Genomic DNA, 17,538 nt, shown 5'->3' with positions numbered 1-17,538 from the left:
TAAATATATTGTCTTATATATAACTTAACATGTTTAATATCACATTATATTAGGAACTGTTGCTGGCTATGTGGCCACAACAGGGCAGGGAATCTTGGGACCCTTATTCAGAGAGACCAAGACCAAATAAAGTCATTTCCTTCAACCTATCACCAGTGCAGGAATCCTCTTCCTGATGACAGCTGTCCCCTGAGCCTTGGCTCTGCACATCTGCTGGGATGGGGAATGCCCCCCTCCTCCAAATCCTGTACTCTCATGGGTCAAAACTCTGGCTGTGGGAGGTTCTTTAGTCATGCTGATCACTAGCTATCAGTGGTTTCCTCTTGTGTCCTCAGCACCCCCAGAAATCATGGGCTGCTGCTTCCCATTTTATTATAGCTCTGCAGTACTACAGTGCAGCTCTAGTATCTTGCCCTGGCCTGGGATAACCTGGCCTTCTTCAAAGTTTCTTTTTATGTCTTGACTTCCAAAGTCTTCCGCATCCATGATCTCAGAGATTAATCAGCCACCCATACAGATATGAGGATGACAATGATGATGATGATGATGAGAACAGCTAGCCAACACCGAGTGCTTACTGTGTACCGGGCTCTGTGCCAGGTGCTGTATGAGCACCTGTTGTTAGTCTCAGGCACACCTATTTATGTTGGTTTTGAGTAACTTGTGCACATATACCTTTGATTTAAAATTTTGGTTTCTATTTAGACTATGATAGGAATTTTGTTTAGCCTTCTCTCCTAAGCTTAATGAAACCACATATTCGGAAAGAAAGGACACATTTAATTAAAACATTTCAAAGGCAAACAGCTAAAAAGAGTGATTACCCTAGACCTCTAATAAACAAATATGCCCCTCCTACAAAACTCTTCTTAATGTAAATTCCAGAGAGGAAAAGCCAAAAACAAAAATAAAATCAAGAATGTTTGTTATTTACCTGGCTAAAACCTGATAAAAATATTTTCTTAAGAGCTCTGTAGTTCAAAGTCAACTTAATTAAAAGCAGGTATTCAGACTATAATTTTTAAAATAGGGCCTTTCTGCTTCTTCTATTTTGGATCTTGTTTTGGGGAATTTTTTTCAGGTGACTGAAACCCCTCTTTTAATGATATGGTGAGTCCCTCTCTCTGTTTGCGTCCTTTCTTGTTGGTATGATTTTTTGCTGAAGGAAAAAAAAAAATGTAAATCTTAAGCGGCTTTCTGGAAAGCTTAAATTTCTTCTCTGTGCTTTGAAATGTAAATTTCCTACCTTGTCTAAAATTCAGTGAGGTACTCGCTTCGGCAGCACACATACTAAAATTGGAATGAAGGCCGGGCGCGGTGGCTCACGCCTGTAATCCCAACAATTTGGGAGGCTGAGGTGGGTGGATCACCTGAGGTCAGGAGTTTGAGACCAGCCTGGCCAACACGGTGAAAACCCATCTATACTAAGCATACAAAAATTAGCTGGGTATGGTGGCACATGCCTGTAATCCTGGCTACTTGGGAGGCTGAGGCAAGGGAATTGCTTGAACCCGGGAAGTGGAGGTTGCAGTGAGACAAGATTGTACCACTATACTCCAGCCTGGGTGACAGAGAGAGACTCTGTCTCAAAATAAATACATAAACAAATAAGTAAATAATTAAAATGAAATTGGAATGATACAGAGAAGATTAGTAGCATGGCACCTGTGCAAGGATGACACGTAAATTCTGAAGCGTTCCATTAAAAAAAAAAAAATATATATATATATGTTATTTAATGAAATTAATTAACACCAGGTATGGTGGCTCACACCTGTAATCCCAACACTGGGAAGCTGACATCAGGAGTTTGAGAGCAGCCTGGCCAACATGGTGAAACCCAGTCTCTACTGAAAATGCAAAAATTAGCTGGGTGTGGTGGTGCACACTTGTAAGCCCAGCTACTTGGGAGGCTGAGGCAGGAGAATCACTTGAATCCGGGAGGTGGGAGGCTGCAGTGAGCTGAGATTGTGCCACTGCAGTCCGCTTGGGCGACAGAGCAAGACTCTATCTCAAAAACAAACAAACAAACAAACAAAACAAAAAACGAAAAGAAAGAAGTCACAAAGGGATCAAACTTCATTTTGGCTACTCCTGCTTTGGCGATGGCCACAAAAGGGAAAAAGTTTTTCAAATTTGTTTGGTAACTATGACTTTAGAGTTTTGCCAAGCTAAATTAAACTATGAATATTTATTGAATATCTAGATCATTTCCAAATAAGATACAATGCTAAAACAATTACTACATATAAGTTTAAGCTCATATACTTTTGGTTTCTTATTTCAGAGAAACAAAAGATATTTAGAGGCTGGGTATAGTGGCTCATACCTGTAATCCCAGCACTTTGGAAAGCTGAGGTGATGGGACTGCTTGAGGCCAGGAGTTCGAGACCAGCCTGAGCAACATAGTGAGCCCTTGTCTCTACAAAACAAAAGTTTAAAAGTTAGCCAGGAGTGGTGCTGCATGCTTGTAGTCCTAGCTACTCGAGAGGCTGAGGCAGGAGGATCACTCAAGCCTAGGAGTTTGAGGCTGCAGTGAACTATAATCACACCACCATATTCCAGCTTGGGCAACAGAGCAAGACCCTGTCTCAAAAAAAAAAAAAAAAAAGAGAGCTGTTAAGATCCGCTAGTAAAAGTATCGTATTCCACATTGAAAAATTGTTCCATTAGAAAGCTTGTGTTTCCAAAGATTGTAAAATGTGTATTCATAAATTGTAGTACATACTGACAAAATTGCTTCTGACTGGGCAGTGGCTCACACCTGTAATCCTAGCACTCTGGGAGGCTGAGATGGGCAGATCACCTGAGGTCAGGAGTTCACCAGCCTGGCCAACATGGTGAAACTCTGTCTCTACTGAAAATGCAAAAAATTAGCCGAGAGTGGTGGTGTGTGCCTGTAGTCCCAGCTACTTGTGAGGCTGAGGCAGAAGAATCTTGAACCTGGGAGGTGGAGGTTGGAGTGAGCCAAGATCGTACCACTGCACTCCAGCCTGGGTGACAGAGTGAGTCTCTGTTTAAAAAAAAAAACAAAAATAAAAAATTACTTCTTAGTTTTTTTTTTTTTTTTTTTTTTTTGAGACGGAGTCTCGCTCTGGAGTGCAGTGGCGGGATCTCGGCTCACTGCAAGCTCCGCCTCCCGGGTTTACGCCATTCTCCTGCCTCAGCCTCCCGAGTAGCTGGGACTACAGGCGCCGGCCACCTCGCCCGGCTAGTTTTTTTTTGTATTTTTTTAGTAGAGACGGGGTTTCACCGCTTTAGCCAGGATGGTCTCGATCTCCTGACCTCATTATCCCCCCGTCTCAGCCTCCCAAAGTGCTGGGATTACAGGCTTGAGCCACCGCGCCCGGCCTACTTCTTAGATTTTTAGTATAAATTGAGATTACTAAGATTTAAAATTCGGACTAATATATGGTAACTAACACTGGAGACCAGAAGGAAGACAATTCTGTATTCAGAATATGTAAGGAAAGGAAGATGCGTTTTTAGGAAGGAAGACCATAAGAAAGACATAAGTATGTGGTTTTTGTTAAAGAGTAAGTGATTTTGCCTAGTTTAGGGGTTATTTAAAGGCTGTATCAAATTGGGATAAAAGAAGGAAAGAATAAAATAGATTAACTGAATGGCTACAGAAAGTTGGGAAAAGAAAGAGGAATGGAAAAATTGTAAGAGGTTATAAAAGGTTTAGGGAAATATTATCTTGTGTGGTCAAAGCTGATTGAGATTAGATGATTTATAAGGCTTTATTAAAATTAACTTTCATATTTGTAATTCACTGATGCAAAAGTAGAATCAGTTTTCTCTTTTGAACTAGATATTCATACAGTTCTTTTATTTTATTATTATTATTTTTTGAGATGGAGTCTTGTTCCACCCAGGCTGGAGTGCAGTGGCGCGATCTCGGCTCACTGCAACCTCCGCCTCCTGGATTCAAGTGATTCTCCTGCCTCAGCCTCCTGAGTAGCTGGGATTGCTGGCATGCGCCACCATGCCAGGGTAACTTTTGAATTTTTAGTAGAGACAAGGTTTTGCCATGTTGGCTAGGCTAGTCTTGAACTCCTGACCTCAGGGTGATCCGCTCGCCTTGGCCTTCCAAAGTGCTGGGATTACAAGCATGAACCACCGTGCCCTGCCTCATATAGTATTAATAAGAGATAGTAAAAGATTTTTTTGTTTACCTTTTGAGTAAACTGCTACTAAAAAAGAAAAGAAAAGAAACGAAACTGGGGAGAGGGAGAGACACTCTTTTGGTCTCAAGCTGTCTTTTTCAGGTCTTTTGTGTCAGGCCTCTGAGCCCAAGTTAAGCCATCATATCCCCTGTGACCTGCACATATACACCCAGATGGCCTGAAGCAACTGAAGATCCACAAAAGAAGTGAAAATAACCTTAACTGATGACATTCCACCATTGTGATTTGTTTCTGCCCCACCCTAACTGATCAATGTACTTTATAATCTCCCCCACCCTTAAGAAGATTCTTTGTAATCTCCCCCACCCTTAAGAAGATTCTTTGTAATCTCCCCACCCTTAAGAAGGTTCTTTGTAATTCTCCCCACCCTTGAGAATGTACTTTGTGAGATCCACCCCCTGCCCCCAAAACATTGCTCTTAACCCCACCACCTATCCCAAAACCTGTAAGAACTAATGATAATCCCACCACCCTTCGCTGACTCTCTTTTCGGATTCAGCTGGCCTGCACCCAAGTGAAATAAACAGTCTTGTTGCTCACACAAAGCCTGTTTGGTGGTCTCTTCACATGGACGTGCGTGACATTTGGTGCCAAAGACGCGGGTCAGAGGGACTCCTTCGGGAGGCCAGTTCCCTGTCCTCACCCTCACTCCGTGAAGAGATCCACCTATGACCTCGGGTCCTCAGACCAACAAGCCCAAGGAACATCTCATCAATTTCAAATTGGGTAAGTGGTCTTTTCACTCTCTTCTCCAGCCTCTCTTGCTACCCTTCAATCTCCCTGTCCTTCCAATTCTAGTTCTTTTTTCTCTCTAGTACAGACAAAGGAGACACATTTTATCCATGGACCCAAAACTCCAGCATGGGTCACGGACTCGGGAAGACAGTCTTCCCTTGGTGTTTAATCACTGCGGGGACGCCTGCCTGGTTATTCACCCACATTGCATTGGTGTCTGATCACCGCAGGGACGCCTACCTTGGTCTTTCACCCACATTCCTTTGGTGGCAAGTCAATTGCAGGGACACCTGCTTTGGCTGCACACCCACATTATAGCCCAGGGCTGCTCCCCACCCCTTTCTCCGTGTTTCTACCCTTCTCTTTAAACTTGCCTCCTTCACTATGGGCAACCTTCCACCCTCCATTCCTCCTTCTTCTCCCTTAGCCTGTGTTCTCAAGGACTTAAAACCTCTTCAACTCTCGCCTGACCTAAAACCTAAGCGTCTTCTTTTCCTCTGCAACACCGCTTGGCCCCAATACAAACTTGACAACGATTCTAAATGGCCAGAAAACGGCACTTTTGATTTCTCCATCCTAAGAGACCTACATAATTTTTGTTGAAAAATGGGCAAATGGTCTGAGGTGCCTTATGTCCAGGCATTTTTCTTTTTTTTTTTTTTTTGAGACCGAGTCTGGCTCTGTGGCCCAGGCTGGAGTGCAGTGACGCGATCTCAGCTCACTGCAAGCTCCAGCTCCCGGGTTCACGCCATTCTCCTGCCTCAGCCTCCCGAGTAGCTGGGACTACAGGCGCCTGCCACCACGCCCGGCTAATTTTTTGTATTTTTAGTAGAGATGGGGTTTCACCTTGTTAGCCAGGATGATCTCGATCTCCTGACCTCATGATCCGCCCGTCTCGGCCTCCCAAAGTGCTGGGATTACAGGCTTGAGCCACCGCGCCCGGCCTATGTCCAGGCATTTTTCACACTTCGTTCCCTCCCTAGTCTCTGTTCCCAATGCAATACGTCCCAAATCCTCTTTCTTTCCCTCCCACCTGTCCCTTCAGTCCCAACCCCAAGCTTCACTGAGTCTTGTGAATCTTCCTTTTCTACTGACCCGTCTGACCTCTCACCTCCTCCCCACACTGCTCCTCCTCAGGTCGCTCCCCGCCAGGCTGAATCAGGCTCCAACTCTTCTTCAGCCTCTGCTCCCCCACCCTATAACCCTTCTATTGCCTCCCCTCCCCACACCCGGTCTGGTTTACAGTTTTGTTCTGCGACTAGCTCTCCCCCACCCGCCCAACAATTTTCTCTTAGAGAGGTGGCTGGAGCTGAAGGCACAGTCAGGATACATGTGCCTTTTTCTCTGTCAGACCTTTCCCAAATGAGCCAGCGTTTAGGCTCTTTCTCATCAGACCCCACTAAATATGTACAGGAATTCCGATATCTAACTCTGTCCTACAATTTAACCTGGAGTGATTTAAATGTCATCCTAACTTCTACCCTCTCCCCGGGTGAACGGGAAATAGTTTTTTCTCTAGCCCAATCTCATGCTGATAACCGCTGGCTTCATGAGCCAGGCCTCCAGGAAGGCATTAGAGCAGTTCCGTGAGGAGATCTCCAATAGAACTATCAGGCCAATTCCCCACGTATAGCTAGGTGAGGTTACATGGTTTCCTGTCTAGTTACAGGGCTTAAAAAGGCAGCTTACAAAGCTGTTAATTATGACAAACTTAAAGAAACTACCCAAGGTAAAGACGAAAACCCAGCCCAGTACATGGCCCGCTTAGCAGCAACCCTTAGACGCTTTACTACTCTAGACCCAGCGAGGCCAGAAGGCCACCTTATTCTTAACGTGCATTTTATCACCCAGTCAGCTCCTGACATTAGAAAAAAGCTTCAAACATTGGAATCCGGCCCTCAAACCCCACAACAGGAATTAATCAACCCTGCCTTCAAGGTGTACAATAATAAAGAGGAGGTAGCCGGACAGCAACGCATTTCTGAGTTACAGCTACTTGCCTCTGCTGTAAGACAACCCACAACCATGTCTCCAGCATGCAAGAACTTCAGAATATCCAAGCTATAACTTCCAGGGGCTCCTTCAAAACATCCTCGTGGACCCTGCTTCAAATGCCAAAAGCCTGGCCACTAGGCCTCAGAATGCCTGCACCCCGGCATTCCTCCTAAGCCATTCCCTCTCTGTGCTGGCCCCCCCTGGAGGTCGGACTGTCTGACTCACATCGCCGCTGCTCCTAAAGCCCCTGGAGCCCAAACCCAACGTTCCTTGGCCGACTCCTTCCCTGATCTCCTTAGCTTAGCAGCTGAAGACTGATGCAGCCCAATCGCCTCAGAAGCCTCCTGGACCACCACGGACGCCAAGCTTCAGGTAACTCTTACAGTGGAAGGTAAGTCCTTCCCCTGTTTAATCGATATGGGGGCTACCCACTCCACATTACCTTCTTTTCAAGGGCCTGTTTCCCTTGCCCCCATAACTGTTGTGCGTATTGATTGTCAAGCTTCAAAACCCCTTAAAACTCCCCCACTCTGGTGCCTACTTGGACAACATTCTTTTATGCACTCTTTTTTAGTTATCCCCGCCTGCCCAGTTTCCTTATTAGGCTGAGACATTTTAACCAAATTATCTGCTTTCCTGATTATTCCTGAACTACAGTCACATCTCATTGCCACCCTTCTTCCCAACCCAAAGCCTCCTTTGCGTCTTCCTCTTGTATCCCCCCACCTTAACCCACAAGTATGGGACACCTTCACTCCCTCCCTGGCAACCGATCACACGCCCATTACTATCCCATTAAAACCTTATCACCCTTACCCCACTCAATGCCAGTATCCCATCCCACAACAGGCTTTGAGGGGATTAAAGCCTGTTATCACTCGCCTGCTACAGCATGGGCTTCTAAAACCTATAAGCTCTTCTTACAATTCTCCTGTTTTACCTGTTCAAAAACTGGACAGGTCTTACAGGTTAGTTCAGGATCTGCACCTTATCAACCAAATTGTTTTGCCTATCCACCCTGTGGTGCCAAACCCCGTACACTCTTTTGTCCTCAATACCTTCCTCCACAACTCACTATTCCATTTTTTATTTTAAAGATTTTTTTTTCACTATTCCCCTATACCCCTTGTCCCAGCCTCTCTTTGCTTTTACCTGGACTGACCCTGACACCCATCAGTCTCAGCAGCTTACTTGGGCTGTACTGCCGCAAGGCTTCAGGGACAGCCCTCATTACTTCGGCCAAGCTCTTTCTCATGATTTACTTTCTTTCCACCCCTCTGCTTCTCACCTTATTCAATATATTGATGACCTTCTACTTTGTAGCCCCTCCTTTGAATCTTCTCAACAAGACATCCTCCTTCTCCTTCAACGTTTATTCTCCAAGGGATATTGGGGGGTACCCCCTCCAAAGCTCAAATTTCTTCTCCATCCATTACCTGCCTCGGCATAATTCTTCGTAAAAACTCACGTGCTCTCCCTGCCAATCGTGTCTGACTGATCTCTCAAACCCCAACCCCTTCTACAAAACAACAACTTCTTTCCTTCCTAGGCAAGGTTGGATACTTTTGCCTTTGGATACCTGGTTTTGCCATCCTAACAAAACCATTATATAAACTCACAAAAGGAAACCTAGCTGGCCCCATAGATCCTAAATCTTTTCCCCCCTCCTCTTTCTGTTCCTTGAAGACAGCATAAGAGACTGCTCCTACACTAGCTCTCCCTGACTCATCCCAACCCTTTTCATTACACACAGCCAAAGTGCAGGGCTGTGCAGTCGGAATTCTTACACAAGGACCAGGACTGCACCCTGCAGCCTTTTTGTCCGAACAACTTGATCTTACTGTTTTAGGCTGGCCATCGTGTCTCTGTGTGGTGACCGCCACTACCCTAATACTTTTAGAGGCCCTCAAAATCACAAACTATGCTCAACTCACTCTCTACAGTTCTCATAACTCCCAAAATCTATTTTCTTCCTTACACCTGACACATACTTTCTGCTCCGCGGCTCCTTCAGCTCTACTCACTCTTTGTTGAGTCTCCCACAGTTACCATTCTTCCTGGCCCAGACTTCAATGTGGTCTCCTACATTATTCCTGATACCATACCTGACCCCCAAGACTGCATCTCTTTGATACATCTGACATTCACTCCATTTCCCCATATTTCCTTCTTTCCTGTTCCTCACCCTGATCACACCTGGTTTATTGATGGCAGTTCCACCAGGCCTAATCACCACACACCAGCCAAGACAGGCTATGCTATAGTATCTTCCACATCTATCATTGAGGCTACTGCTCTGCCCCCTTCCACTTAAGGCAATGAGCAAGCCGAACTCATTGCCTTAACTCAATCAAGCCCTCACTCTTGCAAAGGAACTACGCGTCAATATTTATACTGACTCTAAATATACCTTCCATATCCTGCACCACCATGCTGTTATATGGGATGAAAGAGGTTTCCTCACTACGCAAGGGTCCTCCATCATTGTTGCATCTTTAATAAAAACTCTTCTCAAGGCTGCTTTACTTCCAAAGGAAGCTGGAATCATACACTGCAAGAGCCACCAAAAGGCATCAGATCCCATTGCTCAGGGCAATGCTTATGCTGATAAGGTAGCTGAAGAAGCAGCTAGCATTCCAACTTCTGTCCCTCATGGCCAGTTTTTCTCCTCCTCATGGGTCACTCCCACCTACTCTCCCACTGAAACTTCCACCTATCCACACAAGGCAAATGGTTCTTGGACTAAGGAAAATATCTCCTTCCAGCCTCACAGGCCCATTCTATTCTGTCGTCATTTCATAACCTCTTCCATATAGGTTACAAGCCGCTAGCCTGACTCTTAGAACCTCTCATTTCCTTTCCATCGTGGAAATCTATCCTCAAGGAAATCACTTCTCAGTGTTCCATCTGCTATTCTCCTCCTCCTCAGGGATTGTTCAGGCCCCCTCCCTTCCCTACGCATCCAGCTCGGGGATTTGCCCCTGCCCAGGACTGGCAAATTGACTTTACTCACATGCCCTGAGTCAGGAAACAAATACCTCATGGTCTAGGTAGACACTTTCATTGGATGGGTAGAGGCCTTCCCCACAGGGTCTGAGAAGGCCACCACGGTCATTTCTTCCCTTCTGTCAGACATAATTCCTCAGTTTGGCCTTCTCACCTCTATACAGTCCGATAACGGACCAGCCTTTATTAGTCAAATCACCCAAGCAGTTTCTCAGGCTCTTGGTATTCAGTAGAACCTTCATACCCCTTATCATCCTCAATCTTCAGGAAAGGTAGAACAGACTAATGGTCTTTTAAAAACACACCTCACCAAGCTCAGCCTCCAAGTTGAAAAGGAGGACTCTGTCAAGGATACAGCCCAAAAACTCACCAACCAAGCAAGTAATTACGCTGAATCGCCTTGGGCACTCTCTGATTGGATGTCCTGGGTCCTCCTAATTCTTAGTCCTTTAATACCTATTTTTTTCCTTTTATTCAGACCTTGTATCTTTCGTTCAGTTTCTCAATTCATACAAAACTGCATCCAGGCCATCACCAATAATTCTATACGAAAAATGTTCCTTCTAACAACCCCACAATTTCACCCATTACCGCAAAATCTTTCATCAGTTGAATCTCTCCCACTGTAGGTTCCCATGCCGCCCCAATCCCACTTGAAGCAGCCCTGAGAAACATCGCCCATTATCTCTCCATAGCAGCCCCAATATTTTTCGCTGCTCCAACTTCACCACTATTTTGTTTTGCTTTTCTTATTAATATAAGAAGACAGGAATGTCAGGCCTCTGAGCCCCAGCTAAGTCATCATATCCCCTATGACCTGCACATATACACCCAGATGACCTGAAGCAACTGAAGATCCACAAAAGAAGTGAAAATAACCTTAACTGATGACATTCCACCATTGTGATTTGTTTCTGCCCCACCCTAACTGGTCAATGTACTTTGTAATCTCCCCTATCCTTAAGAAGATTCTTTGTAATCTCCCCCACCCTTAAGAAGGTTCTTTGTAATCTCCCCCACCCTTAAGAAGGTTCTTTGTAATTCTCCCCACCCTTGAGAATGTACTGAGATCCACCCCCTGCCTGCAAAACATTGCTCCTAACTCCACCGCCTATCCCAAAACCTGTAAGAACTAATGATAATCACACCACCCTTTGCTGACTCTCTTTTTGGACTCAGAGCCCGCCTGCACCCAGGTGAAATAAACAGCCTTGTTGCTCACACAAGGCATGTTTGGTGGTCTCTTCACACGAACGCGTGTGACATTTTGATTGTTTGGAAAATTGAGTCTCCTCTCTGTGAAAGAGTAAAGGTTTGCTTTTTGAAATATTTGAATCATCACTTTGGCTAGATGAATGACATAATTTTAAACTCACTTGGCCAACACACTGAGATTGGCAGAGTGCAAAAATGGCAAGAGCCTAGGTCCATGGTGACACTGTTAGGGAAACAGGAGCATAACAGAGTCAGGGTGATGCCATTTTAAAATCAACTGTGGCTGTGCGTGGTGGCTCACGCCTGTAATCCCAGCACTTTGGGAGGCCAAGGCAGGCGGATCACCTGAGCTCAGGAGTTCAAAGTCAGCCTGGCCAACTTGGAGAAACCCTGTCTCTATTAAAAATACAACAATTAGTTGGGCGTGATGTTGGGCACCTTGTAATCCCAGCTACTTGGGAGACTGAGGCAGGAGAAGCACTTGAGCCCGGAAGGCAGAGTTTGCAGTGAGCTGAGATTTTGTCACTGCACTCCAGCTTGGGTGACAGTGTGACACTCTGTCTCAAAAAATAAAATAATAAGATAATAAAACCAACTGCATCTTCATACCAGCAAGGCACAGTCCTTGGCAGTCACAACTCCTGGCCATGAGATGTTTCGGGCGAAGGAAGCGATTTAGTAATGCCTGCAAGGGCAAACTCCTGTGATGGCAGGGTGTCCAGATATCCTGATAGCACATAACAATATCTGATTTTGAGATAGTTAAAGTCATGCTTTGATGTATTTCCTCACTAAAATACCAAGGATAATTTTATTTAAATCAACAAAGCACTAAATTTTCTTTAAAAAAATTATTGTATTTATGGCTGGGCACTGTGGCTCATGCCTGTAATTTTAGCACTTTGGGAGACTGAGGCAGGAGGATCACTGGAGGCCAGGAGTTTGAGACCAGCCTGGCCAACATGGCGAAATCCCATCTCTAATAAAAATACAAAAAAATTAGCTGAGCATGGTGGTGCATGCCTGAAGTCCCAGCTAGTTGGGAGGCTGAGGTGGGAGAATCACTTGAACTCGGGAGGCAGAGGTTGCAGTGAGCCAAGATCGTGCCACTACTCTCCAGCCTGCACAGCAGCCTCCATCTCCAAAAAAAAAAAAAAACAAAAACAACTCTTTATTTTTCATTTATTCCAGGTAGAAGAAACAGCAAATGCGTAGGTCCTGAGGCAGACATGCATTTGGCATGTTGGAGAACCATCTAGAAGGCCTATGTGGCTGGAACAGAATGAAGGAGAAAAACATAGAAGATGGGTTGAGGCATGGGCACTGGCCAGACCACACAAGGCTTTAGAGAACATGAAGAGGAGTCCAGCTTTTGCTCCAGTTGCCACAGAAGTCACTGGGAGAGGCCTTCTCTGAGATAAGACACGAAGAAAGCAGTGTCAGGCCAGTCAGACAGGTCTGGACTTGTCTTCTGGAGTCAAATGCAGGCAGCAGACAGTTAAATGGCCAGTCACAGAGAGGGTGACAGGGGCCATGATGGGTGACCCACAGGGCTGTGAGAGCACAGAGGAGGGACCCTGCCCCATCCTGAGGGTCCAAGGGTCCTTCCCAGGGGAAAAGAGAGCTCAGCTGAGACCTGAAGGCTGCAGCAGAGTTAGCCAGCTTGAGAGAGAATGACAAGGGATAGGATGGAAGGTGGATTCCAGGCAGAGGAAGCAGCAACTGCAAAGACCTGAAAAGAGTAAGCCTGGAGCATCCGGGGGGCCAGAAGAGGGTTAATATGGCTGGATTGTAGATGCAAGCAGGGCTTGGCCTGGGTGGCAGGGGCCAGCAGCTAGGAGGGGTCTGCTTTTCTCACTCGACATATTGTGAACATTTTTCTGCATCAGTAAGGATCCTTCTGCTATAGGATTTTCAAGGGCTGCACATTCCGTCGTGGAATAACCAGTCCTCCAGTGTTGGACATTTAGGTTCTTTCTAGTTTTTCCCTCTTAGAAACAATGCTATCTTTGTCCATCTTTGTGCACTTGCATTATTATTTCTGTGCAGTAAAGTTGGGAAGTCTCGGAGGCTACTTGGTGGACAGGATTGACAGCTGCTTTGGAGAGGCCTGAGTCAGATCTGTTTGCCAGATCAGTCCCTCCACTGGGTTTCTACTGGAGGGGCCATACACAGGGAAATGCCAGGAGAAGGCCTGAGGGAGAGACAGAGAGCCCTGATCGTGAGCTCTGGCTGTCCAGGCCAGATAATGGCAGGGGAGAGAGGAGGCCCCGATCCTGGGCCCCTGTCTGTCCTGTCGGCCTGGTGCGTTAGCTCCTGGTGCCTTCTAAGGAGGCAACAAAAGTACTTCAAATTGAGCATGAGCTTGGGTTCAAATCACACCTCTACCACTAAAAAACTAAGTGTCGTTGGGCCAGTTACTTAGTCATTCTGAATCTCAGCGTCCTCATCTGTAAAATGGGGAAAATAAGCCTATAGGGTTATTGTGAAAGATACATGAGATTAATGAGTCCTGGCGATAGTCCCTGCTCCCAGTAAATGATGGCGTGTATTTTTATTGTCCTCTTGGGTCTCCATCCTTTTTTAAAAAATACTTTATTATAACAGCTTTATTGAGATAAAATGTACATGTCATACAATTCACCCATTTAAAGTGTACAATTCAGGCTGGGCATGGTGACTCATGCCTGTAATCCCAGCACTTTGGGAAGCCGATGCGGGCAGATCACTTGAGGTCAGGAGTTCGAGACCAGCCTAGCCAACGTGGGGAAACTCCATCTCTACAAAAAATACACAAATTACCTGGGCATGGTGGTGGGCGCCTGTAATCCCAGCTACTTGGGAGGCTGAGGCAGGAGGATCGCTTGAACCCAGGAGACGGAGGCTGCAGTGAGCCAAGGTGATGCCACTATACTCCAGCCTAGGCAACAGAGCAAGACTCTGTCTCAAAAACAACAACAAAAACAAAAACAAAGTGTACAATTCAATAGTTTTTCATATATTTATATTCATATATTTAATATATTTATTTCATATTTATATTTTTCATATATTTCATATTTATACTTCATATATTTATATTTTCATATATTGATGTGATAAATCACAATCGATTTGGCACTTTTTCATTATCCCCCACAAAAACCCTGTTCCTATCAGCAGTCATTCCTGCCGCTGACCCCCCTCTGGCCCTAGGCAACTGCCAATTACTTCCTGTCTCTATGGATTTGCTTATTCTGGATGTTTCATATAAAAGAAGTCACGTAATCTGGGGTCTCTTTTTTTCTTTTGAGACAGGGTCTCCCTTTCTTGCCCAGGCTGGAGTGCAACAGTGCAATCACAGCTCACTGCAGGCTCGAACTCCAGGGCTCACATGACCCTCCCTGCTCAGCCTCCCCAGTAGCTGGGACCACAGCACACGACCATGCCCAGCAAATTTTAAAAAATTATTTGTAGAGAAGGGTTCTCCCTATGTTGTCCAGGCTAGTCTAGAACTCCTGGACTCAAGCGATCCTCCCACCTTGGCCTCCCAAAGTGCTGGGATTATAGGCTGAGCCAGTCTGCCCAGGCCTGTGGTCTTTTATGATTGGCTTTTTTCACTTTTTTCATCCCTGTCAGCAATGTTTGAGAGTTCTGATTTCTCTGATTCCTCACCAACACTTGTTATTATTTGTCTTTTTTTATTGTAGCCATCCTCGTGGGGGCGTGTAATGGGATTGCATTGTGGGTTTGATTTGCATTTCCTTGACGGTTAATGTTTCTGGTTTTTTTTCCCAATGGAATCCCCTTCATAACCAATGGGCAGATAAATCCTGGGACACCCTATTCCCAATGTGGAAGTGCTAACCTGTCCCAAAGGAAGAAAAAAAAATCCTAGATGGAAAAAGATGTTCATTACTGCTACATAACATTTCTTAATACAAGTGGTTCTTCTATAACTGAGTGAACTATTTCCCTGTTTTGAGGAATTAGGTAGTTCTTAATTTTCTTTTATTATCTTTTTTTTTTTTTTTTGAGATAGAGTCTTACTTTGTCCCCAGGCTGGAGTGCAGTGGCGCGATCTCAGCTCACTGCAACCTCCGCCTCCCGGGTTCAAGTGATTCTCCTCCCTCAGCCTCCCAAGTAGCTGGGACTACAGAAACACACCACCACTCTTGGCTAATTTTTGTATTTTTATTAATAGAGATGGGGTTTCACAATGTGGAAACACTAGGCCACATTGTGAAATGTGGCCAGGATGGCCTCCATCTCCTGACTCATGATCTGCCCACCTTGGCCTCCCAAAGTGCTGGGATTACAGGTATGAGCCACCACGCCTGGCCTATTATCTTTAATAACTACAAAGACTGGGCTGGGCGTGGTGGCTAATGCCTGTAATCTCAGCACTTTGGGAAGCCAAGGTGGGTGGATCACTTGAGGTCAGAAGTTCGAGATGAACCTGGCCAACATGGTGAAACCTCATCTCTATTAAAAATACAAAAATTAGCCTGTCTTAGTGGTGCATGCCTGTAATCCCAGCTACTCAGAAGGCTGAGGCAGGAACATGACTTAAACCTGGGAGGCGGAGGTTGCAGTGAGCTGAGATAGAGCCACTGCACTCCGGCCGGGCGACAGAGCTGTCTCAAAATAACAACAACAACAACTACAAACACCAGCTATCATATGGAAAATGTCCATGATATGTGAACAAACGCAGGATGGAAAAATACTCAATGTAGTCATTTTAGCTAATACATATTTGTTAAAGCATCCAAATATTTTTTTTTGAGCCCGGCGCTGTGTGCCAAGCCCCGTGCTGGCTCATGGACAAAGTCAGGAAAAGAACAAGCAAAAACGAAATTCCTTCTTGTCTTGGGAGTGGTGGGGTTCTGGGGGACAGGTATCCCCCCTTCCCCATATCTTTTTCCCAAACTTCCTCTACTGTTGTTATATTACCTTTGCAGTGATAAAACCAAGAGAACAGAAGAAACACTTCTGGACCTAAGAATGAAAGAATGATGGGAGAAACATTTCTTGAGCTAGTCCCTTTCAGTGTTCTTATTTTGTGGAATCCGCACACATTCCCGGGGAGCTTAATAAAAAGGGGTACTATCGGCCGGGCGCGGTGGCTCAAGCCTGTAATCCCAGCACTTTGGGAGGCCGAGACGGGCGGATCACGAGGTCAGGAGATCGAGACCACCCTGGCTAGCACGGTGAAACCCCGTCTCTACTAAAAAATACAAAAAAAAAACTAGCCAGGCGAGGTGGCGGGCGCCTGTAGTCCCAGCTACTCCGGAGGCTGAGGCAGGAGAATGGCGGGAACCCGGGAGGCGGAGCTTGCAGTGAGCTGAGATCCGGCCACAGCACTCCAGCCTGGGCGACAGAGCCAGACTCCGTCTCAAAAAAAAAAAAAAAAAAAAAAAAAAAAAGGGGTACTATCATGGCACTTACTGTGTGCGTGGCTGGTTCCACCTGTTAGGTGTCATTGTTGTCCCCATTTTACAGACGAGGAAACTGAGGCGGGGCAAGGAGATGCCCTTCTACTTGGTGGTCCATCCTTCGGCACTACGCACACACACGCAGAGCTACACAAAAGCTCATGTTCACACTCAGATTCACGTCTGCACCCACGGGCACATGGAGGATCGCACAAGCCACGGGCACATGGAGGATCGCACAAGCCACACTCAGACACACATGTGTGCTCGCACATAGGGCTGCCTGTGTCCACAAGTATGTGCATGGGGACACACATGTATACATGTGCATATTCCCATATGCACACAGCACAGGTCACTTTTGGACACACATCGGCCTGAGAGTGGGAAAAGGGGTGCAGATAGAGGGGCAAAGTCTGGTTTTTGCCTCCTCCCTGCACCTGCTACCAGGTGTGTGCAGGACGGGGTGGGGGAGAAACAGGTGGCTCTGAGCTCAGAGGGCAGAGGTGGCCTTGCCCTAGAAACCCACCTGCCAAGCTTCCAAATGGGCTACAGCGACTAAGGGGCCTCACCTGATGGGCAAACCCGCCAGCCAGAGGGCGTGCTCCAGATCCTCCAGGGGCCCCCAGGGGTTGAGAAGACGAGGGGCACACCAGCAGCTTCTCAGGGAGGAAGCGTGGCCATACTCTTCCTGCAGGCCGCCTGATCAGACGCCTGTAAAAAAACACAGCTTTACAAAGAGGGTGTGGGAATGTGAGGAGGGGGAGGGACAGGCACGAGTAGAAAGACCTTCCTCAGGACCTAAAGTCCGATGATCCTGGTCCCACGTCCCACTAGCTAGGTGATATTGAGCAAGTCACACAACCTCTTTGAATCACAGTTTCCTCATTTGTAAACTTTGCACAAATCATTTCTTTGACCGCTAAACGAGTATGTTTTCAGGACCTACGACACGCCAGGTACGGTGCTGGGCACTGGGA

The 17,538-nt window shown here is 46.0% G+C and overlaps 1 pseudogene; it reads left to right on the top strand.

The window, feature by feature from the left end:
- The first annotated feature begins 1,608 nt into the window (after positions 1-1,608).
- Positions 1,609-1,709, top strand: LOC112633851 (annotated as a pseudogene).
- The last annotated feature ends 15,829 nt before the right edge of the window (positions 1,710-17,538 follow it).

Source organism: Theropithecus gelada, chromosome 10 (genome assembly GCF_003255815.1).
Source record: "Theropithecus gelada isolate Dixy chromosome 10, Tgel_1.0, whole genome shotgun sequence".
NCBI classification, from domain to species: domain Eukaryota; kingdom Metazoa; phylum Chordata; class Mammalia; order Primates; family Cercopithecidae; genus Theropithecus; species Theropithecus gelada.
Note: the sequence above shows the minus strand (reverse complement) of the source record. Positions and strands in the feature narration are given on the sequence as shown.